At 40.2% G+C, this 26,869-nt stretch overlaps 2 long non-coding RNA genes across 2 annotated transcripts; both read left to right on the top strand.

Annotated features, from left to right (window-relative positions):
* The first annotated feature begins 1,099 nt into the window (after positions 1-1,099).
* Positions 1,100-8,523, top strand: LOC143847232 (uncharacterized). The gene is made up of 2 exons (XR_013234982.1): positions 1,100-1,829; positions 8,283-8,523. It is a non-coding gene; the product is annotated as an uncharacterized LOC143847232 (long non-coding RNA).
* A 5,717-nt stretch (positions 8,524-14,240) lies between these two features.
* LOC143859785 (uncharacterized) lies at positions 14,241-20,125 on the top strand. Its single transcript, XR_013239379.1, has 2 exons — positions 14,241-14,434; positions 19,755-20,125. It is a non-coding gene; the product is annotated as an uncharacterized LOC143859785 (long non-coding RNA).
* The last annotated feature ends 6,744 nt before the right edge of the window (positions 20,126-26,869 follow it).

Below are 26,869 nucleotides of genomic sequence, written 5' to 3'. Positions count from 1 at the left end.
TAGGTCTCCCAGTGCACTACATCTCATACTAAGTTTAGACCATAAGAGAGATTAATGTTAATTGCCTTCAAAACCATGTTTAGAAAACCACTAATCCTAATAAACTAAGAGGGACTATTGGGCCACCCTAATGAGACATTTCTAACAAATGAATGGTTTAGATCACCTGCTTATGTGGGTCCCAATGTATCTTTGTTGGTTACAAAACTACACATTCTTTGTACAGAATCTTTTAGCAAGTGGTGAGATTGATGGCCTCGCAATTCTTATCACCATCTAATCTTGATCAAATGCTGTCAAGAAACACCTAAATATTCTTTGTACAGACTACAGAACCTCTAACCCTAAATCATTCATCAACACTACCAAGGGTAAGGATTTGGTACTAAAGAAATGCTTGAAGGAGTTTCTTATTAATGTTTAATCGTGTTAAAGAGTAGTCCAATTGATACACTGGTGATGAGATAATTATGGCTCCGTTTAGTTGCCTTACCCTTGGCGTGTTTGGTTGCAATCGAAATAGTGTTTCTCTAGGAAAGGAAAGTAAAATGATGTTACTTTTTCTTCCATGGGGATTTGGTTGCATTGCACCCTTCATTCTACCTTTTGTCAACCAATGGCACTCTTCAATTCTGTATGCAAGGATTTTTCTAGATATAATAGCCTTTTTAGTTTCCTCCCATATCCAGAGAAAAGGGAAAACAAATTTGCCTTATTTTTACTTGGTAAATAAAGTCATTTTTATCTGCCATTTTCATTTTCCGGAAACAACCAAAGTGAGCTAGGACTTTGGGAAATTATCTAATACGAAGTAAGGGTGCAACTCGGGTCGGGTTGAATCGGTTGAGGCCAACTCTAGCCCAACCCAAGATAGCATTCCTTAAACCCTAACCCGACCCAACCCGAGCCGAACCCACATCTAAATCTCTATGGTCGGGTTGATTCAAGTTGGGTTCAGGTTCACCTATGGCCAAACTGAAAAATACAAGAAAAAAAACATAATCCTAAGAAAATCAGGATAAAATGAGAGGATGGAGGTTGGATTCGGGTTGGGTTCCCAAAATTAAATCTGGTTGGCTTTTCCCAACCCAACCCGAGGTAACGACGGCCCAACCGGAGCCAAAACCGGGTTGAACCAGTCCCGTTCGGGTTGAGCCCGACCCAAGACATGCTTTGGAGAGTGGTCCTGAAGATCACACATAACGTGTCCAGCTGTCATTATGAAGAAACGTGGCCTTATCTCAATCCAAAATCCTTTCCAAAAGTCAAACCCTAATCCAAACACTAGAAAATAAAGAAGAAAACTACTACATCATTCTTCAGGGTTCATAGATTTTTCCAGAAAGAAAGGAAAATGGCGAAACCCACTTTTCTACTCATCTCCCTTATCCTTCTCGTCCTGCAATCTTCTTCTTCTCTTTCAGTTTCCTCACAAAACCCTAACCCTAATTCAGCATACAACGAGCTGAAGAAGAACCGTTTTCCAATCGGTTTACTCCCTTCAAACGTGTTAGATTACACTCTCAACCAAACCTCTGGTGATTTCTCTGTAAATCTCGATGACCACTGCCAAATTACTCTCCCTCCCGATAATTACCTCGCTACGTATTCGCCTAGGGTTACAGGGAAGCTTCTAGAAGGCCGACTTGCAGAGCTTGATGGAATTAGGGTTTGGGCTTTTTTCAAGTGGTGGTCTATTACTGGAATCCGATCCAACGGTGAGGATCTCGTCTTCGAGGTTGGAATGGTGACTGCCAAATACCCTTCGAGGAATTTTAACGAGAGCCAATCTTGCGAGGGCCGATCGTCTTCGTGATTGCGTATCTGAGGTGCGTTTTTATTTTTAATGCTGAATTTTGAAGGTTTATATTTGATTAGGGTTTGTTTTGGATTTTGATTTGATGCTATGGTTCTAGTGCTTTTGATCTGAGGGAATTTGGTTTATTTTATGTTGTCGTTGTTTTGTGGGGTTCCTATTTTTTGTTTTTACTTTAAATAGTGTTGGATGCCATTTTTATATGTTGATTATGTTTCCTTTAGTTTATTTTATTTATTCGGTGTTCTAATTTTTTATGCTAATAACAGATTTGATTGATTTTGATGGGTGTAATGATTTATTAGGTTTTTGCTCATTCTCTCTTCATTTTGGATTTTGAGTCCAAATCACACATGCATATATATATATATATATATATATATATGGAAACTGTTGGTGCGCTTAAGCTCACCAATCACATGGGGCCCCACTTTGTTAGGATGATCCAAAGCATTCATTTTAAAGTCCCTTACATAGATAGGGGGTGTACCAAAAATCAGCTCCATAGGATCATCCTAACCCCTCCATTTGTGGAGGACATAAATGGACAGACACAAATCTGCCCATTTTTTGTCCTCCACAAATGGAGGGGTTAGGATGATCCTATGGAGCTGATTTTTGGTACACCCCCTATCTATCATAAGACCTTGCAAATGAATGGTTTGGATCACCACATGTGATTGGGGAGCTTAAGTGCACCATAGGTTTGGTGCACTTAAGCTCACCAACAGTTTCCCTTAGCTACACATATGTGTAGCTACACTTTTCTCATATATATATATATATATATATATATGAGGAAACTGTTGGTGCGCTTAAGCTCACCAAACTTATGGTGAGCTTAAGCGCCCAATCACATGGGGGCCCACTTTGTTAGGATGATCCAAAGCATTCATTTTAAAGTCCCTTACATAGATAGGGGGTGTACCAAAAATCAGCTCCATAGGATCATCCTAACCCCTCCATTTGTGGAGGACATAAATGGACAAACACAAATCTGCCCATTTTTTGTCCTCCACAAATGGAGGGGTTAGGATGATCCTATGGAGCTGATTTTTGGTACACCCCCTATCTATCATAAGACCTTGCAAATGAATGGTTTGGATCACCACATGTGATTGGGGAGCTTAAGTGCACCATAGGTTTGGTGCACTTAAGCTCACCAACAGTTTCCCTTAGCTACACATATGTGTAGCTACACTTTTCTCATATATATATATATATATATATATATATATATATATATATATATATATATATGAGGAAACTGTTGGTGCGCTTAAGCTCACCATACTTATGGTGAGCTTAAGCGCCCAATCACATGGGGGCCCACTTTGTTCCCAATCACATGGGGGCCCACTTTGTTAGGATGATCCAAAGCATTCATTTTAAAGTCCCTTACATAGATAGGGGGTGTACCAAAAATCAGCTCCATAGGATCATCCTAACCCCTCCATTTGTGGAGGACATAAATGGACAGACACAAATCTGCCCATTTTTTGTCCTCCACAAATGGAGGGGTTAGGATGATCCTATGGAGCTGATTTTTGGTACACCCCCTATCTATCATAAGACCTTGCAAATGAATGGTTTGGATCACCACATGTGATTGGGGAGCTTAAGCGCACCATAGGTTTGGTGCACTTAAGCTCACCAACAGTTAGGGGTGGACATGGTTCAGGTTCGAACCGAGGAACCGAACCGAACCGGCACATATGGTTCGGTTCGGTTCGGTTCCATAGTTATATGGTTCGGTTCCGGTTCTAAAAACCTGGAACCGATGGAAATTCGGTTCGGTTCTGAATTTGAGATCCCGGAACCGAGAACCGAACCGAGAACCGACCCACCTTAAAACCCTTAGATTAATCAGCACTTCCCAAAAAATAAAGTGAATGGACTGATTCCACTCACTCGATTTTATAAAATGTTTGGCAAACAAGCCATAATATTTTAATGGCAGGAAAGAAGATGTGGGAAGGGAAAGTGACTGCATGCTTTTCTTTTTAATATTAACTTTGTATAACGCCCCCACAAAGTCATATTCATCATCTCATTAGAGACTTTTGTGCTCTGCTTTTCCCAACAATGATAGGCTGGAAACATAAAGTTATTCTATCTCAAGAAAAAAATAACCAAACATTCAAACAAAGGAGGAAACTGTTGTGAATAAATTCCGTTGATTTGGTGAAGGTCGGGTAAACCCAGAACCGAACCGAACCGAACCGATTATATATGGTTCTGGTTCGGTTCGGTTCCAAACATATATGGTTCTGGTTCGGTTCCAATTTCAGGGAACCGATTATATATGGTTCGGTTCTGGGTATACCCCAAAACCGAACCGAACCGAACCATGTCCACCCCTACCAACAGTTTCCCTTAGCTACACATATGTGTAGCTACACTTTTCTCATATATATATATATATATATATATATATATATATATATATATATATATATATGAGGAAACTGTTGGTGCGCTTAAGCTCACCAAACTTATGGTGAGCTTAAGCGCCCAATCACATGGGGGCCCACTTTGTTCCCAATCACATGGGGGCCCACTTTGTTAGGATGATCCAAAGCATTCATTTTAAAGTCCCTTACATAGATAGGGGGTGTACCAAAAATCAGCTCCATAGGATCATCCTAACCCCTCCATTTGTGGAGGACAAAAATGGACAGACACAAATCTGCCCATTTTTTGTCCTCCACAAATGGAGGGGTTAGGATGATCCTATGGAGCTGATTTTTGGTACACCCCCTATCTATCATAAGACCTTGCAAATGAATGGTTTGGATCACCACATGTGATTGGGGAGCTTAAGCGCACCATAGGTTTGGTGCGCTTAAGCTCACCAACAGTTTCCTCTATATATATATATATATATATATGAGGAAAGTGTCTCTAGTCCGGCCGACTAGAGATCATTCTCTAGTCCGCCACCCAAAAACACATGGGTCCCACATATTTGGGTGATCTAAAGCATTCATTTGATAGGCCTCATCATAAATAGGATGTCCACAAAAATTCAGCTTCATAGGATCTTCTTAACCCTTCGATTTGTGGAGTTAAAAAATGGACAGAGAGAGTAGAGAGAGAGAGAGAGAGAGAGAGAGAGAGAGTAGCGACCCAAATTAGCGCTTCAAATCGACTCACGACCCCAAATAGTAAACCAACTAAGATTACCTTCATCGTACCACGTATTGTGCTACAGTCGTACCTCATACCCATTCTCATAAAGCGTACCGAAACAAATTGCGTTCCAGTTAACATTGGTACAAACTCATGAGAACCCATCTAACCTCATCACAAGATTTTACACAATGCTAGGGAACCTTAATTTAGTAATATAGCCCATCTTAGGAAATGGTTATGGGGGTTTGGGGAGGAGAGACATGCTCTACGGAGGAAAGTTGTGGGGAATATGGGGAGGGATGGGGTGGTTGGGGGTAAGGAAGTTGTCTAAGAGGTCATGCTTGTGGAATTTGGTGGGTTCTTTTATCTGGGGTTAGGTTTAGAGTCGGCCATGGTAAGGAGATTGGGTATTGGAAGGATTCGTGGATTGTTGGTTGCCTTCTATCCAAAGCTTACTTGGTCCTTTATAGGACGGTAAGGAACAAAGAGTGTTTGATTTCATCTTGCTATGAGAGGTTGGGGGAGGGTAGTGTGGGTAATTTATTTTTATCGTAACTTAAAAGTAAGGAAATTAGGAGATTTATTAACATTGTTTTCTTGTTGGAAAGCTCTTTCCTCTCCGAGGTTGAGAAAGATCTAGGTTGTGGGCCTTCGATGCTATCGGCTCCTCAATGAGTTCCTTTTTTTTTTGGGAGGGGGGGCATCTTAGGGAATCCAAGAGACGACATTCAGAGAATCTCCCTCTACTATTAGGGAATCCAAGAGGCTAGTATCAATAACCCTCAGCCCTTGCAAAACTGCTCTATTATCTGCTTCATTGGAGTCCGTCGATCCCAAAGGGCCCGCGAATGCCATCAATGTCAGCCCCTGATTGTCTCTCAAGAGACCTCCTACTTCGGCCGCCCCATGATTATCCAAGCTTGATTCTTTGAAGTTCAACTTTAATTTACCTGGCTTTGGCGGGACCCATCTGCTATTAGGTACCTACACCTGCTCTGTACTGAAGCAAATACCTTTCCATCCTTACCAAGGTAATGGGCCAAAACAAATCAATAATCATGAAGGATTTTGACCCATGCAAGGTAAGGGCTATCACCTTAGTGTAGATATAATGAGATCTCTTTACCAAAACCTTGGAACACCCTGGCATTCCTTTCTTCCTAAAGAACCCATATAGTGGCCAGGGCCCAGGAGTAATACTTTCCAAAGAATTTTCCTTCTTTTCCTCCACGGGACATAAAACCGGCTTCTCAACACATCTACCATGTTATCTGGAAATACCCATTCTATGCCGAATCTACTGAATATTGTGCCCCACACCTCCCTTGCCAATCTACAATGGAGAAGCATGTGATCTACTAATTTCCCCGCCTCTATGCATATCGCACAATGATCAATTATTGACATATGATGATTCCGCAGCTTGTCCCCAGTGAGGATTTTATTAAGGAACGCTGACCAACCAAAGGTGCGGACCCTTTTGGTGGTGGTGGTGGGGTGTGGGTGGGTGTTTTGGTGCGGGGGGATGCCCAAACCCTTTTATCTTCCCCTAATCTCTTAATATAACATGACTGAATTGTATCTAAAAGCATGGCAATCTGATCCATCTCCCTTTCGAAGAAATACCTTATGAATAGTAACTTCCATGATATTTTCTCCCCCTCCCATACAAAACAAGCCTTCACAAAGGCATCCTTCTATGAGGATGCTACATATAAGGATGGAAAAGTCACTTTTAGAGGGGAATCCTAGCACCAAACCTCATGCAAGAATTGGATTCTATCCCCCTTGTACACTCTAAACCTGATGCCCTCCAAATTTATTGTTCTACCTTAGGATTACCCTCCATACCGTAAGCACACTTGGCCTATAATAATCACCGAAGACCATTGGCTGGGCCCCGCCCCATATTTTCTAGTTATGACCTTTGCCCACAGGTGGTTCCCTTCTTCTCCAAAGCACCACAACCATTTCCCAAGCAAAGCTTTATCTATTTCTTTCAAGCGCCTATTCAATCTTGGCTCTTCTTACGTGGCTAAAAACTTTTTGATGATAATTTGATTCTCCAGTGTTCATTGAGGAGGTTCGGCAAACACAATTTCGTGGGCAAATGGAATGATCTGTGGTCCGTGGAGGCTGACTCATCATATTGACTAGATCCGGGATCTTTGTTGGGAAATTCTGCACTCGTTCTTTAGTATTCCTTGAAGCGCCAATGATCCAGCTGCTCTTCCTGCTAAACCTGCCGTGCATGATGGGCAACCTCTGCATCCCTTGTACTACTCTTTCGTCTTTTATAAAAGCTATCTTTAAGGGGGAAAAAACCCACCCTCTGGAAGGAGAGGGTGGTACTTGAGTTCCACCACAAGCTTCCTAAAGTTGTAAATGTTTTAAAACCCGCCCTCACATGCATGCTAATGGTTCACTTCAGTAATAGTACAGTTATTGAAGTCGATTGTATGGCTATCTGACACCAACAAAGGGTTTTTTGATGGTCCAATGTTCTGGAAGTTGATGAGTATTTCTGAGCTCTGTAGATAGATTTTAGAGAGAATGAAGGAAAAACAAGGATTGAGCTCTGATACCTCGAAAAGAAAGTGAAAATTCAAAATAAGAGGGAATAATGTTTTCTTATAAGGATAGGATTAATGAGTCAAGTTGACTCATTATCCCATAAAATGCTTCATTATTTTCAAGAAATTACAAAAATGGCCTGTATTCTGAAAATAAAAATATAAAAACCTTACACAACTAGCTGTAACGATGAACAACTAAACACGAAGGAATGGACACATTGTGGAATATGGGGTGGTACACTTTCTTGCAATGTGTGCCCATTCATGAATTTTGTATCCAAATCATAGGTCTAAAATAGTAATGCACCAAGCTCTAACCCCTCAACACAACATTAAATAGTCCAAGTGATAGAAGTTTGAAAAGGATATTGCCAAGTCAACCTTAGTCCTGTTGAGAGGTATATGCTTCTTACACATACTGCCTATAGGGTGTAAAGTGAACCCCTTTGAGGGCAACCCTCAAGGAAAGTCTATGCCACACGTTGAGACGCGTGTCAACTACAGTGTTGAAAATACCTCACAAAACCATCCTCTAATGATGAAAATGGTATTAATGCTACTCAATTTCTATGAAAAAAAAATTGTATTGATATTTTTTATGTTCATGTATTATAATTTCAATGCTGTAGTGAACTACTTGACAGTGCTAGATGAAAATAGAGTATCATCTGGATGTGTTGTCAGGGCTCAATTTGTGGTTTTTTGGTGAACTTTAAATTTCGATGAAGTAATTGTAGCTTGTCTGTTTCTTGCAGGATTTACATGATTTCCAAGGCTCTTTATGCTGGGATTCATGCCTCAAGGTACCGGACTTCAGCTCTCATAAATAAGCGTAAAATCTTTATGCTCTTATTTAAGTCTATTTGTGTTATTGTATATGCCACACACGTCTCTGTAAAAGACATCAGTTGTGTTTCTCTTGCTAAACCCAAAACCTGGTTATAACCAGTTCAAAACATGGCATCCACTGTCTTTAACCTAAGGTGTTATTCTCTCTTCTGGGTGCTATAATTCCTAGATATACACACGTATGAACGTGCTATCTTAATGCCTATTTGTGTGCGCAACGTAAACCAAGGCAAAGCGGCCAGCTGTAACTAGGAGTAGTGAATACCACTCCAGAAAGGATAGGGAAGAACATCATACTCCCTCTAGGTTAGGGAAAAGAATAGTACCCAGAAACACCTTAGGCGGGTGGGAAACATGCGTCTCCGTAAATGCCGGAATGTGGAAAAAAATTGGGATACTTTTTCGGAATGCATGGGAAATGTATGGGAAACGCGTGGAAAACATGGAATACTTATATGAAAACGTGCGAAATGCGTGAGTAACATCTAGGAAATGCAAGGAAAGCGCATGTGAAACGTGTGTGAAACGTGTGTGAAACTTATGAAAAATGTTTTGCAGAAATCACACACTAATGTGAGTCTAATTAGCCGCATAATCTTCTTCACTAGTTAGTCAAACTTACATTAAACCTTCTAAACCTATGATAATCCTATGTTTTTTTTTATATACTCTCGGTTGCTTTCAATGAGGCTTGGTTGCTTTCAATGAGGCTTACTGCTTTATGTTGACTTCCGCCAACATGAAAAACGTTTTCTCCTTACTTCGAGCCTTTTGCTTTCCGGTCCTGCAATGGGCTATAGGGTGCATAGTGGTGCTTTATTGGAGCGATTGGAGCCTTTCATTTTTTCTGATTTGATCTGGACCGTTGGATCAAGATCGACTTGGATCGGTCAAGTGGGTAGACCGAATGGTTTGGTCGGGTTGGACCTGAGTTCGGGCCCAACGGTTGGCCCAGCAGGCCTAGGGGCTCAAATGGATAGTGCGTGAGCGGGTGCGATCCGAAGCGTCGGATCGTAGTGTAACGGCTAGTGGAAGATGACCGTTGGATGGTGTCCCATCTACTCAATGGCCAAAGGCCCAAAGGGTGCGATCTGCACCATGGATGGACAATCTAGCGGTTCGGAGTTGAAAGAGATTTTACACAAGCCAACGGTCACTCCAGGATTGATCTGATCCATAGAGTCGCGATTAGACACGATCTAATGGTCAGAATTCAAACCCGCTGAAAGAATGTCCAGAAAGAGTGTTTTCCAACGGGAAAAGCCACCAGAAGCAGTAGAAAATACTCATTCTATAAAAACAATATTTTCTATAAAAACAGTAAAAAATACTCATTCTATACAGAATTCGGATTTCCAGCATAATTCTCTCTCTAAACCCCTACAAAGTTACTGTTTTTTAGAAATCCTTTCAAGTATTCCGTTTTCTGCAGAAACAGAACTCGTGGGTCTCAAATACTTGCAAAATTCAAAGGTGATTCAGGCTTGATTCCGCTCAGAACATCGTCAAGCAATTGGTTTGGAACCGGGCTTCATTGTATCTTGGAGGTGAGTTCGTGGTCCCCTTTGCACACTACTGTGGGGGCGAATATCGTCTTAAGGAGAGCGTTTACGCGCCTTGAAGCATCTTCTTATCTTCTTCTCAACCACTACACAAATAATTTCCAACAGTTATAACCAGTTAAAAACATGGCATCCACTGTCTTTAACCTAAGGTGTTATTCTTTCTTCTGGGTCCTATAATTCCTAGATATACACACGTATGAACGTGCTATCTTAATGCCTATTTGTGTGCGCAACGTAAACCAAGGTAAAGCGGTCAGCTGTAACTAGGAGCAGTGAATACCATTCCAGAAAGGATAGGGAAGAACATCATACTCCCTCTAGGTTAGGGAAAAGAATAGTAGCCGGAAACACCTTAGGCAGGTGGGAAACATGTGTCTCCGTAAATGCCAGAATGTGGAAAAAAATTGGGAAACTTTTTCGGAATGCATGGGAAATGTATGGGAAACGCGTGGAAAACATGGAATACTTATATGAAAACGTGTAAAATGCATGAGTAACATCTAGGAAATGCAAGGAAAGCACATGTGAAACGTGTGTGAAACTTATGAAAAACGTTTTGCAGAAATCACAGAATAATGTGAGTCTAATTTGCCGCATAATCTTCTTCACTAGTTAGTCAAACTTACATTAAACCTTCTAAACCTATTATAATCCTATGTTTTTTTTTATATACACTTCTCGGTTGCTTTCAATGATCCACCAACATGAAAAGCGTTTTCTCCTTAATTGGAGCCTTTGTTACTAGGAGCCTTTTGCTTTCCCCATTTTCCTTTTGCTTTTAGACCTCTTGCTCTGCTTCTAGCATTCACTTTCCACTCTGGTAATTATAATCTAGATTAACTAAAAGCAGCGTCCAATATTTAGAGCCTGTTTGTTTTGTATTTTGAGAACTCGAAAACTGATTATTGGACTTAACCGTTCTCAAAATCCAAAACAAACAAGGCCTTAGTAGTGGACATGCCCTCTTAAAGTGTAAGTCCCAGACACTGATAATAAACCCAATTGGAATGATATTTGACTCTCCCATGTTTTGATAATAACATCCCATACTTTATTCTAAGCACGGTTTATATCGGCTGTTAGTAGCTTTTTTGTAATTGCCTTTTAAAGCATAAAATATAGAAAAGATCAGTTATTGAAAGGAGGGACTGTGGATACGAATGCCATTCTTCAATGGCATTACTTCTTAGATGTTGCCTATCTAAATTGAAGGCAACCAACAATAAACCTTGAAACTTTGCTTGATCATTGCTGTAATGTCTGGTGATAAAAAATACTGATACCATGTAGATTAATGGGATTGGAGGGTATATTTCATCATGGTCGACTCTTTCCTTGGCCTAGTTAGGATTGATGAAAAAAAATTTATTAGGAATTTTTTTCTTTCAAACAATTTAGAGAGAAATCATAAATTTTAGGGGGGATTTGCTAGCATCCATCGCGGAAGGCATTCTGAGGATGGTCTGTTGCATGTGAGAGCAGCCAAACAGACTCACTTTTCAACAGATTTTGTCTTCAAAAAAAGGAAAAAGAGAACAGGGAGGTGATATATCCGCCCCTTTTGATTTCTTGGGGCGGCCAGCAGCAGCAGTGTACGTGGAAGTCAGCCACATTGAACCCTTCTGATGTGAAGTACATCAGCCCCTTTGCTGGGTGTCCCAAGTAATCAAAAGGGCCGGATGTATCACTTCGCAAGAAAAATCTTGCAATCCAAATAGGGCCTTAACTAAAATAATGCTTGCTCAAAAAGATTTTTCCAGATGTGGAAAAATCAGGCTTTGTGACGGCCAATAATTTCTTTCTCAAGATTGTGATTACGGTTCTCAAAAAGCTCTTAAAACCCTTAAATACTACACGACAAACAAGTGAGCGCATGTTTATCCAAACATTGGAGCGCTGAAATCATTTCCCTATAAAAAGAAAAAGAAGAGGAATGCTAGATTCAGAGGCGCCCTTGCTGCCTTTGCTCTTTGCTGAAGTTAAATTAAAAGACTATGGCTCAGTGTAATTATATGCTTGGTGAATCAGAGCCATGAACCATCACAGGGCAAACTAGTACGTGGGTCTAGGTTTGATACCAAGTGGCGATCGCATTTGCAAGATTGAGATGTAAAAATTGATCATGAGTTAGAGGCATCTCAAGGATCATTGGATGAGCGTGGAACTAACGGCATTAAGTTAAGATTTGTGATCACTCACAATATTGATGGACCTCGTCTCGCAGCTCGTATGTATACCTTAAGGGAGCTTTGGGTGCATAGAGAGATGTGGGAAAGCTTCCATGGCATCCAACATGATCGTCTTCCATGACGTCTAAAACCGCGATTTATAGACGATTTCTCCTATCTGAGGTGCATATATAGAGAGAGATGTGGGAAAGCTTCAATGCCATCTAAAGCTGCAATTTGTAGGATTTATCTGATTTGAGGAGTGAATAGAGATGTGGGAAGGTTTATAAGAACAGAAACCTGAAAATGAACAATTTCACAAAAAAAAATATCTCCAAAAATGGGGATTTCAGCAGGAAAATCAAAGCTTGAGAATCTCCATAAGAAAAGAAAATCGAAGGTATCCTTATTTCTAAAAGTGTAACTAGAAATTTAAACATTTCCATAAAAATCAAAGTGATCTGCTTTTTTGAAGATCACTTGCATTCAAGTTTTTGTAATCTTCTTTGGAACAGAAAGAAAAAGGAAATATTTTGTAATCTTCTCCGCCTTGTGCGAACAAATCCACTCCTTCTCCCTTCCCTCGACGCCAAAATGCACTTTTATGTTGTTTTTTTTTTTTTTTTTTTTTTTGCAACACCATTTTTGAAGGATTCCCACCCATGAAAAAATTCTTTAAAATAATTAATCAACTAGATAACTTATTATCCTAAACACTTTAGGACTTTGGGTTTATGAAGGACTGTTGAAGTATTTATGAATAAATATTACAAACTCTAACAGCCTAAGCTTTTGGAGTAATTGGTTGTTTCACATGGTATCGGAGTTATTGGCTGATGAGGATCTGTGTTTAAAACCCAACAAGTCCTTAATATTAAAAATCAACTTGTATGGCCAACGCCAAAAAAAAAACAAAACAGAGGGGTCATACATGAGGGGCGTGTTGAAGTATTAATAATTAAATAACACCAACTCTAACAGCTTAAGCTCTTGGAGTAATTGGTTGTTTCAGAAGGGCCATAAGTCCTCTGTCCTCAGTCGAGTAGAAAAATAAATCATGTAAAAAAGGTTATAGACGTGTTGGGGGTTTCCACACAAAAGCAAGAAATCCCACATCAGAAACTCAAGCGGATGTATGGGCTTACAAGGGAATGGGCACCCTCCCTCTGATGGCTAGCTTTTAAGGGTGAGTTCTACCAGATTTTCCCTACAAATGGTATCGCAGCAAGGGCGTTGTAACTCTTGTGTGCTTCCGAGGACGGGAAAAGTCCCTTGGGATGATGTCGGTAACCCCGGGTGTGCCTCCGAGGATGGAAATTAAAGTTCCTTCAAGAAGATCTCGTAGTTCCCTCGTTGCCGCTGAGGGAATGAGCACCCTCCCTCTAATGGCTAACTTTTAAGGGTGAGTTCTACCCGGGTCCCAACATGCATGTGGAATGGTTGCTCTAAAAATCGCATCCTAATGCTGGCATGTGTTTCAAATTAGAGGATTTTTGGGATCAGTTTTAAATTAGGGGACTTGCTAGGGATCATGGCGGAAGGCATTTTGCGGACAGGCTGTTGCACAGGAGAGCAGCCACATAGGCACAGATTTTATCTTATTCATTTAGTTCATATGAGGTGGCTGCTCTCTCATGCAACACACATAGGCACAGATTTTGTCTTATTCATTTAGTTCATCTGAGGTGGCTGCTCTCTCATGCAACAGCCCGCCCTCAAACTGCCTTAGGGATGGTCCCTAGCAAATCTCTTAAATTAGAGGATATTTTTAATGGGATGTTGGTTAAGTTGGGGGATTTTATTTCTGAGTCACTTTGTTTGACACTTGTCTTTTTGGCTTCTGATAGCTTCTTGAGAATTGTAAGGCGTGTATTATTCAACGCTTCTCATCTCTTGTTGTTTTAGACCAGACAAAATGGGACTCCCTTCTCTCCCACTCTAGAGTCAGAAATAAGAAAAAAAAGGCCCTGTAGAACATCATGTTAGGAAATAATCCTAACGGTGGATGTGGCTTTTGCAAAATCGATGGTCAAGATCATTTGGTTAGTTAATTGGTTTTGTGAAAAGTCATTAATGAAAAGACTTTATGTGAAAAGGTATGAACGTAAAGAGACGTTTGGGGAGAGGGATGGGCGTGATGAGGAGTCGCATCTATTCCCACAAACGCTTATAAAAGGGAACTCTTGGGTCCTATTTGCACACAACAAATTCGTTTTTAATCTTTGAGAATCCACGCTTGAAGAGAAAGAAACCGGTTCCCATCACCGACGGTTGTGTAGCGAAGAGAAACTCAGAGAGAAAGAAAAACCCAATTCATGGCTTCCGGTATGTTTTATTTTTCATTTCAATTCAATCCATATTGTTCTGTAATTTTCTCAATGTTGAATCGCCAAGATCTGTTGCCTCTTACATGTGGTATCAGAGCCACGGTTTTAGCGAGAAAACGGCGAGAAAATTTTATTTTTTTGGGAATTTTTTGACATCGCCGGAAAACGGTTGCTCCGATCAGTGATTTTCCGGCATGGATGTGAAGTTCGTCGAGAGACGAGTCCAATGCAACAAACGGTGCCTGAATCCGATGTCAAACGAACCCAGAAATTGAAATTGAAATTTGTTGTTTTTTTTGGGATTTTCTGGAAATTATAACTGCTGTTGGAGAAGATGATGAATAGTGATGGGCCGATGGGCCGTGCAGGCCCGTTAAGGATCCATCAAGGATCCGCGAATTTCTGAAAGGCCCAGTTAACAGATAAGGCCCATAAAACCTGTCTGGGCCCAGCAGACCCAACCCAAGCCGACCCAGGGACAATTTTTTGGCCATTTCTGCCGTTTTTTGGGTTTTTGGGTCTGGCTAATATTGGTTCTAGGGGTTTGGAACCCTCCTGAACCCATTTTTGGAGTCAGTTTTTTCATTTGAGCACTGTATTATATGGTTACAGTGTAAATTCAACAAAATTTGGTTTTATTTGTTTGATTTTAGTCAAAAAAAATTTTGAGTTTTGGGCCGGGTAAATCCGGATTTAGGGGATTTCCACTCCTCTGAACCCAAATTTGATGTCTGTTTTTCATGGAACTTGAAAACGGGTTTTATGTACACATGTTTGTACACTTTGTTCATTATTTTAGTTGTGAATGAACAAAGAATTGTGATTCCCACTGGGAAACGGAATCGCTTAGGATTAGTGGTTTAAATAAAGAACAGTGTCGCATATAGTGACACATTATGAACTACAAAACCACTTTAAGTTGCGTCTATTTGTCCAAGAGCAATACTCAGCCCAACGGATGACTGTTGTTTTGCACAAATAGGCGGTGTGAGAGGGCTAGGTCTGGATAACTTGATTTGGGGTTACGCTTCTGCCCAACGGTGATGTGTACCTTAAGTATAGAGTTATTTGGCCCTAGTTAGTCTCATGGATGAGAGCCAAATGTGTGTCGTGGCACGGCCCAACGGACGACCCATGATGATACGCTGGTGTCTCCCTAGAATCACATTTATGTGTTTCTGTGATTCTAGGCAATCCAACTGACTTCCCTAAAGATAAATTGACTTAAAAATGGAACCAAATGTGTATCGTGGCATGGCCCAACGGACATCCCACGGTGACACACCGGGTGTTCCATCAAGAACACACTTATGTATTTTGTGTTTCTGTTTACTTTAGTCATTTATTTTAAAGTTGGATTACATTAAATCGTGAATTTTACTGAATAAACTCCTTTGGTGGATTTAAATGGTGTCTTAGATAGTGAGCAAAATTGTAACTGTCTGTCTTTTTCGTCTACAGCATTGAACCCTAGTTCTATCTCTAATTATTTGTCCGGGATCGAGGTTTTGAGTGGGACTAATTTCGGAAAATGGAAGGATCATATTCACATAGTCTTAGGGTGTTTGGACCTAGATTATGCACTTAGGAATGACAAACCTGAAGTGCCTTCTAATGAAAGTACTACTGCGGATTTGGCTACCTATGAAAAATTGGAACGGTCAAATCGCATGAGCCTTATGATTATGAAAAGCACGATCTCTACCTCTATCCGAGGAGGCATTCCCGACTCAGAGGAAAATGAGGAATTTACTGCTAGTGAGTACTTACAGGCAGTAGAGGATCAGTTTAAGAGATCGTCTAAGGCTCTTGCCAGTACCCTGATGATGAAGATGATCACTATGAAGTACAATGGTAGTAGTGGTGTGAGAGAGCACATTATGCGAATGAATGACATGGCCTCCCAGCTAAAGAAAATGAACATGGAGATCTCTGAGGGTTTCCTTGTTCATTTCATGATGTCATGAACATGGAGATCTCTGAGGGTTTCCTTGTTCATTTCATGATGACATCTCTTCCTGCGCAGTTTACTCCATTTAAAATTAATTACAATACGCAGAAAGAGAAGTGTGAAATGAGTGAACTCATAGCCATGTGTGTTCAAGAAGAAGAGAGGTTGAAGACCGAACAACCTGAAAGTGCTCATTACACCACAGAGGGAACATCGAAGGGTCACTTCAAGAAGAAAACCAAAGGAAAGGGCTTTGGGAAAGGCAAGAAGAAGGTAGCAGGTGGTTCAGCTTAGCAGGGCTTGACCGGTGAGGTGAAAAGTCACATTAGGTGCCATTTCTGTAAGAAACTTGGTCACATAAAGAAAGAGTGCTCCAAGTATGAAGAGTGGCTGCATAAGAAAGGTAATAATTCAGTTTTTGTTTGTCATGAATCTTTCCTTGTAGATGCACCTAGAAATACCTGGTGGATAGATACAGGTTCTACTATTCACATCTCGAATTCCTTGCAGGGATTTCAAGAGAGACGGAGACTCAGGAAAGGGGAGCGAACCATTAAGATGGGAAATGGAGTAGAAGCAGACGTCAAGGCTATTGGCACTTTTCGTCTTGTATTAGATAGTGGCTTCATTATGTATTTGGAAGACACATTTTATGTACCTGCCATGAGCAGAAACCTTATATCTGTATCCAGACTTGATTCCTCTGGATTTGAATTCAAGTTTGGGAATAAAGGTTTTACATTACTCCATGATTCCAATGTTGTTGGTTCTGGTCCTCTTGTGGGCAATCTATATATGATTAATTTAGATAGCTCGTTTGCACATTCTCTGTTGTCCATGCATGTGAATGAGGAAATCAGTTACCGTGGCAATAAACGGGGTCGAGTTGATGAAAACTCTTCCAGTTTGTGGCATAAGCGTTTAGGCCACATTTCCATTAGTCGTATGGAAAGACTGGTGAAGGGTAGAGTTCTTCCTCCTATTGACTTTTCTGATTTCGGAATTTGTAGGCAGTGTCTTAAGGGTAAACAAACCAAAACTAGTAAGAAGGGCGCCACTAGGAGTACCGGCCTGTTAAAAGTTATTCACACTGATATCTGTGGGCCATTTCCTACTCCTGCCCTAAGTGGCGAGAGATATTTCATTACCTTTATCGATGACTTTTCTCGTTTTAGCTACGTCTATCTCATCAAAGAAAAGTCGGAAGCACTGGATACCTTTAAGATCTATAAGGCTGAGATTGAGTTACAACTTGACCGGAAGATTAAGGTTGTGAGATCCGATAGAGGTGGGGAGTACTATGGCAGATATTCCGATACGGGCCGCAGTCCAGGTGCGTTCGCACTTTACCTACAGGAGAACGGTATTGTCGCTCAGTACACGATGCCAGGTACACCTGAGCAAAATGGTGTTGCTGAGAGACGAAACCGTACTCTTATGGATATGGTGAGGAGCATGATTTGCAATTCACCATTGCCTGAGTCCTTGTGGGGAGAAGCATTGAAAACAGCCGTTCATATCCTAAACCGTGTACCGAGTAAAGCTGTGGCTAAGACCCCTTATGAGTTATGGGCCGGTAAAAAGCCTAAGCTAGGATATTTGCATGTTTGGGGCTGTATGGCTGAAGCCAAAATATATAACCCACAGTTGAGAAAGTTAGACGCTAGGACCATCTCTTGTTACTTCATAGGTTACCCTGAACGGTCTAAGGGTTATAGGTTCTATAGTTCTACTCATAGCACCCGGATTGTAGAGACTAGATACGCTGTATTCTTAGAGGATGGTGATCTCAGTGGGAGTTATGTGCCTAGGTCACTTACTTTTGAGGAGAACCGGATATTTGTTCCAATACCGGTAATCCAAGAAAGAATAGTGTCGATTCCTCCACCTGAGGATATTGATGCACCAGATGGCACATTGGAGGTTTCGCCCCACATTCCTGATGCTCCAGCAACGATTGTCGCTGAGCAATCTGTGCGTAGGTCACAGAGAGAGAGGAGGTCAGCCATCTCTGATGACTATGTTGTCTATCTAAACGAGTGTGACTACGACGGTGAAATGGATGATGATCCACTTTCATTTGGTCAGGCCATAAATAGCGACCGATCAGCTCAGTGGCTTGAAGCCATGAATGATGAGTTGCTCTCGATGGAAAAGAACCGTGTCTGGGAACTCACCGAGTTACCTAAAGGGGTCAAGCCTGTAGGCTGTAAATGGGTCTTCAAGACCAAAAGAGACTCTAAAGGCGGTTTTGAAAGATATAAGGCCAGACTAGTCGCTAAGGGGTTCACTCAGAAAGAGGGAATAGACTTCAAAGAGACTTTCTCTCCAGTATCAAGGAAAGACTCTTTGAGGATAGTCATGGCTTTGGTAACTCATTATAACTTAGAGTTACACCAGATGGATGTGAAGACTGCTTTTTTAAATGGTGATCTTTATGAAGATGTCTATATGATTCAGCCTGAAGGTTTTAAGGCTGAGAGCGAAGAGCACCTAAGCTGTAGGCTTAAAAAGTCCATTTACGGACTTAAGCAGGCTTCTAGGCAGTGTTATCTGAAATTTCATGAGGTAGTGTCTAGTTTTGGGTTCAAGGAAAATGCTGTAGATCAATGCATATATCTTAAGGTTAGTGGGAGTCGATTCATCATCCTAGTGTTATATGTTGATGATATACTACTTGCCAGTAGTAACCTAGGCATGCTGAAAGAAACAAAACAATTCCTCTCAAGGAATTTTGATATGAAAGATCTTGGTGAAGCTTCCTATGTTATAGGAATAGAGATTCATCGAGATAGGACTCGAGGATTGCTGGGATTGTCTCAGAAGACCTATATAGAAAAAGTCCTTAAGAGATTCAGCATGGAGAAGTGCTCCCCTAGTCTTGCCCCTATAGTTAAGGGTGATGTATTCAGTCAGTTACAATGTCCCAGGAGCGCACTGGAACGGGATGAGATGAGACATATTCCTTATGCTTCCGCTGTTGGTAGTCTCATGTATGCTCAGGTCTGTACCCGTCCAGATATTTCATTTGCAGTTGGCATGCTTGGTAGATACCAAAGTGACCCAGGTTGGGATCACTGGAAGGCAGCCAAAAAGGTTATGCGTTACCTGCGAGGGACTTCAGATTACATGCTCACATTTAGGAGATCGGATAGCCTTGAGGTGATTGGCTATTCTGATTCCGACTTCGCTGGTTGTCGGGACACCCATCGGTCCACTTCTGGTTATATTTTTATGCTTTCAGGAGGACCTATTTCTTGGAGAAGCGTCAAGCAGAGAATGACGGCTTCATCCACTATGGAGGCAGAGTTTATTTCATGTTCGGAGGCTTCGGCTCATGCCTTATGGCTGCGAAATTTTCTTTCAGGGCTTAATTTGATTGATTCTATTGAGAGGCCGCTGAAACTTCTCTGTGATAATTCCGCTGCGGTTTTCTTTTCCAAGAACAACAAGTCTGGAGACGGCTCGAAGCATATAGATCTAAAGTATCTTGTTCTGAGGGAAAGAGTTCAGAATCAGCATGTATCTGTGGAATACATAAGCACCGCACTTATGTTGGCGGATCCCTTCACTAAAGGCTTGTCACCAAAGCTCTTCAGAGAGCATGTAGCGCGCATGGGATTGGTTGACACTTTTGATAGCCTATGATAGTGGGAGTCCGCATTTGGTATTGAGATACACTATTGTGATCACATTATAATTTATGATTCTGATATATATGATTATTTTCTACCGCTCCATTTCGTGCACATTTTGTAAATGGATTGTTAATAAGAGGTAGAATGTGTCTGTATGACTGTTTTGGACCATGTTTACATCTTATGCATGTATGCTTTTACATTCCTATTAGTAAGAATTACTAATAATATAATCATGGGGTAGGCTATTGGGTAGAGTTGGTGACCCAATGGTTACATGGTTTATTGTTGGTAGTTTTTGCTAAACGGAATGTTGGTTTATTATCTAACTAATTTAAAGTTATGATCCTTATAATTGGCTCAAAGATCTTGCTAGCCAAGTGGGAGAATGTTAGGAAATAATCCTAACGGTGGATGTGGCTTTTGCAAGATCGATGGTCAAGATCATTTGGTTAGTTAATTGGTTTTGTGAAAAGTCATTAATGAAAAGACTTTATGTGAAAAGGTATGAACGTAAAGAGACGTTTGGGGAGAGGGATGGGCGTGATGATGAGTCGCATCTCTTCCCACAAACGCTTATAAAAGGGAACTCTTGGGTCCTATTTGCACACAACAAATTCGTTTTTAATCTTTGAGAATCCACGCTTGAAGAGAAAGAAACCGGTTCCCATCACCGACGGTTGTGTAGCGAAGAGAAACTCAGAGAGAAAGAAAAACCCAATTCATGGCTTCCGGTATGTTTTATTTTTCATTTCAATTCAATCCCTATTGTTCTGTAATTTTCTCAATGTTGAATCGCCAAGATCTGTTGCCTCTTACACATCATTCTCGGCTTTTTTTTTCATAGAACCACTGCCGAGAAAGGGCAAAGAACGTGTCCTTAATGGCCTTTAACCGGGGATTAAAATGTATAAAACAAGCTGGTTTCGTCCCATTATCAAAACATGGCCTTGCTTATTGAATAAAGTGACGTATGGTTATGAAAAGAAAGGACTGCTAATATCATTTATTTTGTGGAAATGGTATTTTCCCCCCTCTGATGGATAAAATCCCCTCCCCGCCCTAACGTTATTCGTTAGGTTTTAAAGGCAAAAGAAAAACATTAAAGGGGTAAAGCAGGGAACCACTCTCACAGTTTACGGCGCCCGCGGGGGTGGGGAGATTATCAGCGCCCTCATTTTGTTAATTTATGATAGGACGTTACGTGAATGGATTTGCTTTCAATGGCGATACAAGTCATTTCCATGGGGAAAAGCAATCAGAGATGCAGATTTCATATCAAATCATGACAGTCCGATGAAAGGAGAGGACATCCCCCTACACTGCTTGCCACAGGATCTGGTCGCAATCGCTTCCGAGGACTCCTCGCGTAAAATTTATTCTAGGAAATGAAGAATTTAGCTTCTTTTGTTCACTGGGTATTGTTCATTTTCTTTTGTCTCTTCCAGGCTGTGGATTGCCCCCTCTTTTGTAGCCCCACCATCGCTGATGGGTGCTTATATGTAATTCCAAGGGAGTTTGTTCCCTGTGGTGTGGCCTTCGAGCCCCCCTAACTTTGTAATCTTTTTCCATTTATGATATCTGGTTGGGGTCCTGCCTAACCCTATCTTACCAATCAAAAAAAAAAAAAAAAAGTCATTTCCATGAGGGGGACGTTCAGCTGTCCTCCTAACTCAATCTCTTCAGTTTCAATCGGTGGCTAATATTGCTGCCATCAAAATTAGGCATTCCACCCCTATGCCACTTTTGTCCATGGTTTTAAATTTCGACCGAAATCCAAAATTCGGTCGAGACCGAAACCGAAATCACACGTACCTGTAATGCTGTTTATTTCGACCGAAATAAATTCCGTCTGAAATTTTGCTTATCCCGAAATTTTCTCCGAAATTTAAGGAATTTCACCAAACAAATCTAGATTTTTATTAATTATTTAATATCTTCCTAAAATTTCAACCGAATTCGATTTCTTTCGGCCGAAACGCAATCCAAAACCGAAATTTGAAAACATGTTTTTGTCCTTTGTGGACAAAATTCTAAATTCAAGGTAATACCGTCCTTTGTCTTATCCGGATCTAAAGGCATTTAACGGCAAAAGCGGATTTCAGGCAAGTGGAGACAAAATAGACAACAACATTGAATAGAGAAGACTCTCACATTTGTCATCACTCGTGAAACTGATGCCCAACTTAAATACAAAAAGTTCAAATTCCCCTTTTCTTCTTCTTTATGACACTTGAAAATTAGAAAGCTCAATGTTGAAAAAGTTTGCATTTCCACCAATATGGAGAGTCCATACGTGGGCCCACGTTCTCTAGACACAGGGATAAGAGAGAAACAAAGGATATCAATACATTTCTCTTTTGAAAGGGAGGTGGTTTCTACTCACTTAATTAAGCACTTTGTTGATTGGCTATTGATACTTTTTATTAAATTGTGAGGAAAGTCAGTCTGGTCGGGTTTTCCAGAACCCTACCCTACCCGAGAAATTGCCAACCTCAAGTCGTCTCGAGTTGGGTTGGATTTTTCCACTTGCACTCATTTTACCTTGAGAATGTATGACATGAATAACATGCCATTAAGCAAAAGTGTAAGCAAGGACTTAATATTAGAGGACTTTGATCAATTAAAAAATTGCCATAAAATTTGGGTGATGATATATTCTCAACCCCGTGGATGATTCACACCTGTTATAACATGATTTGATGTCAAAAAGCGTTAAAAGTCTGCCACAATTCACGTTATAAGGAGTGCAGATCATCCTACAAGTAGGGCTGCAAACGAACTGAGCCGGATCACGAACGTGATTGGGATTGGCTCATTAAAGATCGGCTCGGGCTCGTTCGTTTACTAAACCAGCCAGACCCGAGCTCAAAAATTAGGCTCGTTAAATAAATGAGCCGAACTCGAGCTTTGTATAGTTCGGCTTGGACAAGCTCGTGAACTTTTTAGGCTCGGCTCATAAACAACCTGAGCCGAGCCAAAATGGGAAAAGAAGTGATATACTTCAAATATAATTATGAAGAATAATATTTTGGACGTTGTTAATATATATATATATATATATATATATATATATATATATAGAGAGAGAGAGAGAGAGAGAGGAAACTGTTGGTGAGCTTAAGCTCACCAAACTTATGGTGAGCTAGCTTGCCCAATCACATGGGTCCCACATTTTGGGGAGTGATCCAAACCATTCATTTGCAAGGCCTTATCATAGATAGGGGGTGTACCAAAAATCAGCTCCATAGGATCATCCTAACCCCTCCATTTGTGGAGGACAAAAATGGGGCAGATTTGTGTCTGTCCATTTTTGTCCTCCACAAATGGAGGGGTTAGGATGATCCTATGGAGCTGATTTTTGGTACACCCCCCATCTATGTAAGGGACTTTCAAATGAATGGTTTGGATCATCCTAACAAAGTGGGCCCCCATGTGATTGGGCAAGCTAGCTCACTAACAGTTTCCTCTTATATATATATAGTCCTTTTGACTTGCAAGTTGCAATTTTTAATTAATTGATGTTAATGGTATTTGTTTCATATCATATTCTTGGAATGTGTTTGGAGCTGTAAATTCCCGAGCCCGAACATGATAACGAGCTTAAGCCCAGTCTGTTCCATTTGATGAGCCGAGCCGAGCCGAGCCAGGCTCAAGTTTTGTTGAATATTTGGTGAGCCGAGCTCGAGCCCTATAGTATTAAGCTCGTCACGAACCCAAGCTGAACTCGCGTGTTTGTTCAAACTAACCGAGCCGAGCCCAAACGCCCAAAGCTTGGCTCGGTTTGTAGCCCTACCTACAGGGGGAGCGAATTTATCATCTCCCTAAAATTTAATAGACCTAAACAGAAACTTGTCAATCTAGATCTTTCTATTTTCTTTTCTAAGCCTCCTTAAGTCATTAGGGAACAGGTATTTTTTGTTTTATTTAAGGAGTAAGACCTTTCTATTTTCTTTTCTAAGGCTCCTCAAGTCATTAGGACAGGTAAATTTGGTTTTATTTAAGGAGTAAGATCAGAGTGAATGATTGAGATTAAAATTAGATTCATGGTTGATTTTGAGAATGTGTGTGTGTGTGTTAATTTTGTGGGATTTTTCAAGATAATATTACATTTCACGCAGCTTATGCTTCATTTTTTCAATCAAATATATTACTTCTTTTTCTTATTTGTCTTGATCATTTACTTGTTTTCCACCCTAGAAGCATCTTAATCTTGCATTAAAATCAAATCCTTTTTTTTTTCTTAAAGGATCCTATGTGCCGTAAACAACCATCTTTGGTGGTATAATGTCTATTTGTTAGGATTTGAAAGATTGTGACAATATTATACTAATTAAATAGTCACAAGAGCAAGTCAAGGTGGTCCATGTTGATTTCGTGCCATTTGAAGGCTAATAGGTCACTGCATCTTATAAATACCCTTTATTCTAAACTTTAATTTTGGGATTTTGTGTCTCTCTTCCTTTTTTTTCTTTCCTTGAAAGAGATTATGTCCCTCCAAAATCCAGATTTTAGCTTATAAAACTTAAGTTTTAACTTGTAAAATCTAGGATTTCACAATCTTTGATTATAAAAACCATGTATCCAAACGGACCCGGCAAAAAATGGTTCCTTGTCTTAGGCTGTGTTTGGATTACTAGAAGTCTGGAATCCGGAATCAGAATCGGCATCCTTTCTTTTCTTATTCCCTATTCACTTGTAAACATAGTGGAAAAAATTAAAATAATAAATTCATTCCCAGCGAGAAGGAATCAGAATACCACCTCTTGGGGTGGGAAACATATTTCAGCATTTGCTCCCCGCTTTAAATCTGCACGGTGTTGATTCCACCCCTTGATTCTATTCATTTTATTAAACCAAATGTAGGAATTGAGAGCAGTCGGAATAAGACGCCGATTCCAACGCCTGATTCTAACAATCCAAACACACCTTGCATGGAAACCAGACTTTAGAATGTAGTTGATAGCATATATTTCAAAATTGACCCTTGAAAAAGGAGTGTTTTATCATTTTACGAAAAATACAAGGGAGGTGGGTATGGCCCCACACAAGATTACAGCTGGTTGGTGCTTAATTCCTCTTGGACACGTGATGAGAATTGTTCTTTTTTTTATTGAAAATGAAAGAATGTTTTTCACTGCTGCTGGTGCTGTTTTGAATCCAGTAAACTAAGTCAATGAATTTACTTTTCTTTTCTTCTCACGATGATTTAAAGAATGTTTTTTTCAGGGAAAAATTACCAATGGGGGACATCAAAATAAGAGAATTGTTAAGGAGGGACACACTTACCAAAATTTGTTAGAGAGGGTCGAAATGGGGGTTATCACATGTCTCTAAAAGGGGGCTATCACCTTCTAAATGGGGTTATCAAACTCTCAAAAGGGGATTATCAACCCTCTCTAATAATTTTTCAAAAGTAGGTCCCCAGTTGGCAATTCTCATATTTTGATGTCCCCATTGGCAATTTTTCCTTTTTTCAATGTACAAAAAATCCAAGGAGGGTTTGGGTTGCAATTTTTCTAGAAGATTGGGAAAAAATTTCCATTTGAGGAAAAAAAATTGTGGCCAACAAAAGGTGGTCTGCTTTTTTTGCTTGAAAGGTTATGAAAATGTGGGGAATATTAAGAAAACCTATGCATTCTGAGTAGGGGTGGCAATCCAACCGATACCGGTTTCGGTTTGGCAAATTTCAAATCGAACCGAAACCGAACCGAAAGTTCAAATTTCGGTTCGGTTTCAGTTCGATAGAACAAAACCAATTCAAATTTCGGTTTGGTTCGATTTGGGGTTCAAACCGAACCGAAACCGAACCGTTGCCACCCCTAATTCTGAGTGCCTTTTTGCACTATATATTTATAGAGAAAATTTTAGTTCCTATGAAATGCATGAAAAACACATGCTTAACTGCCTACATTTACTTGTGTTTAAAATTCAAAATACATAGACTAAAATAACTTCCTAATCTAATCTACTAGTATAATGATCCAACGGCCAGATCTTTTTATATCTAATCTATTACATTCTAACAGTGCACGATGTGTACCCATGTTTTTTTTTTTTTTTTTTTTTTGCCAAAATGGAATCCCGTTTTACTAGGGTCTTTTATAAAATTTTGGCATACACACTACTTTTGTTGTAATGTTTCAAATAATTGTAATAAGGTCATTTGGAAACTTTTTATGGAAATATGTTTTTTCAAAGGACAAAAACCTAAAGTGGAGTCGGGTAGCAATTTTCCTACAAAATAGGAAAAAATTTCCATTTTGGCTCTGTTTCTTTCGATGTAAAATGGGTGATTTTGCACCCATTTTAATTAGGAAAATCAGCGTAAAATTTGTTTTATGCCCATTTCACTTCGAAAGTAATAAAACTAATCAAACCAAACTTAGAGAATGGAACAAATCTTTGTATTTCTGCAGATAACTCTATTAACTTTCTCTCCCCCTTGGCGATTTTTGCCTCTCTTAGAGGAAATTGAGGACAGAGCTAAGGGCTCCTCAATAGTTTTTCGCCATGTCAGGAGATCAGCCAATGCGGAAGCAGACACCCTTGCCAAGAAAGGAGTCTTTCGGGCCGCGTTTGAGTGCTTTGACTATCTACCTCCTTGAATTATTGCACTGCTATCTTTGTATTATCTTTGTTCCTTCAGGACCACCTCGGTTCTGTTTTTACATATATATATATTCTGTTGCCCTTTTCAAAAAAAAAAAATTAACTTTCTGTGTGTTTACAATGAGGTTTATATATAGAAGAAAGGTAGAACAGAAAAGTAAGAGATAAGGCTAAGCTGTAATATTTACAGTTGGAGTAAAATTAGGATGAAGAAGTTCAATGAGTGAAGAAC

The sequence above is a fragment of the Tasmannia lanceolata genome, unplaced genomic scaffold (genome assembly GCF_043159265.1).
Source record: "Tasmannia lanceolata isolate RefF3 unplaced genomic scaffold, GAP_Taslan_0.1 ptg000003l, whole genome shotgun sequence".
Classification (NCBI taxonomy): domain Eukaryota; kingdom Viridiplantae; phylum Streptophyta; class Magnoliopsida; order Canellales; family Winteraceae; genus Tasmannia; species Tasmannia lanceolata.
Note: the sequence above shows the minus strand (reverse complement) of the source record. Positions and strands in the feature narration are given on the sequence as shown.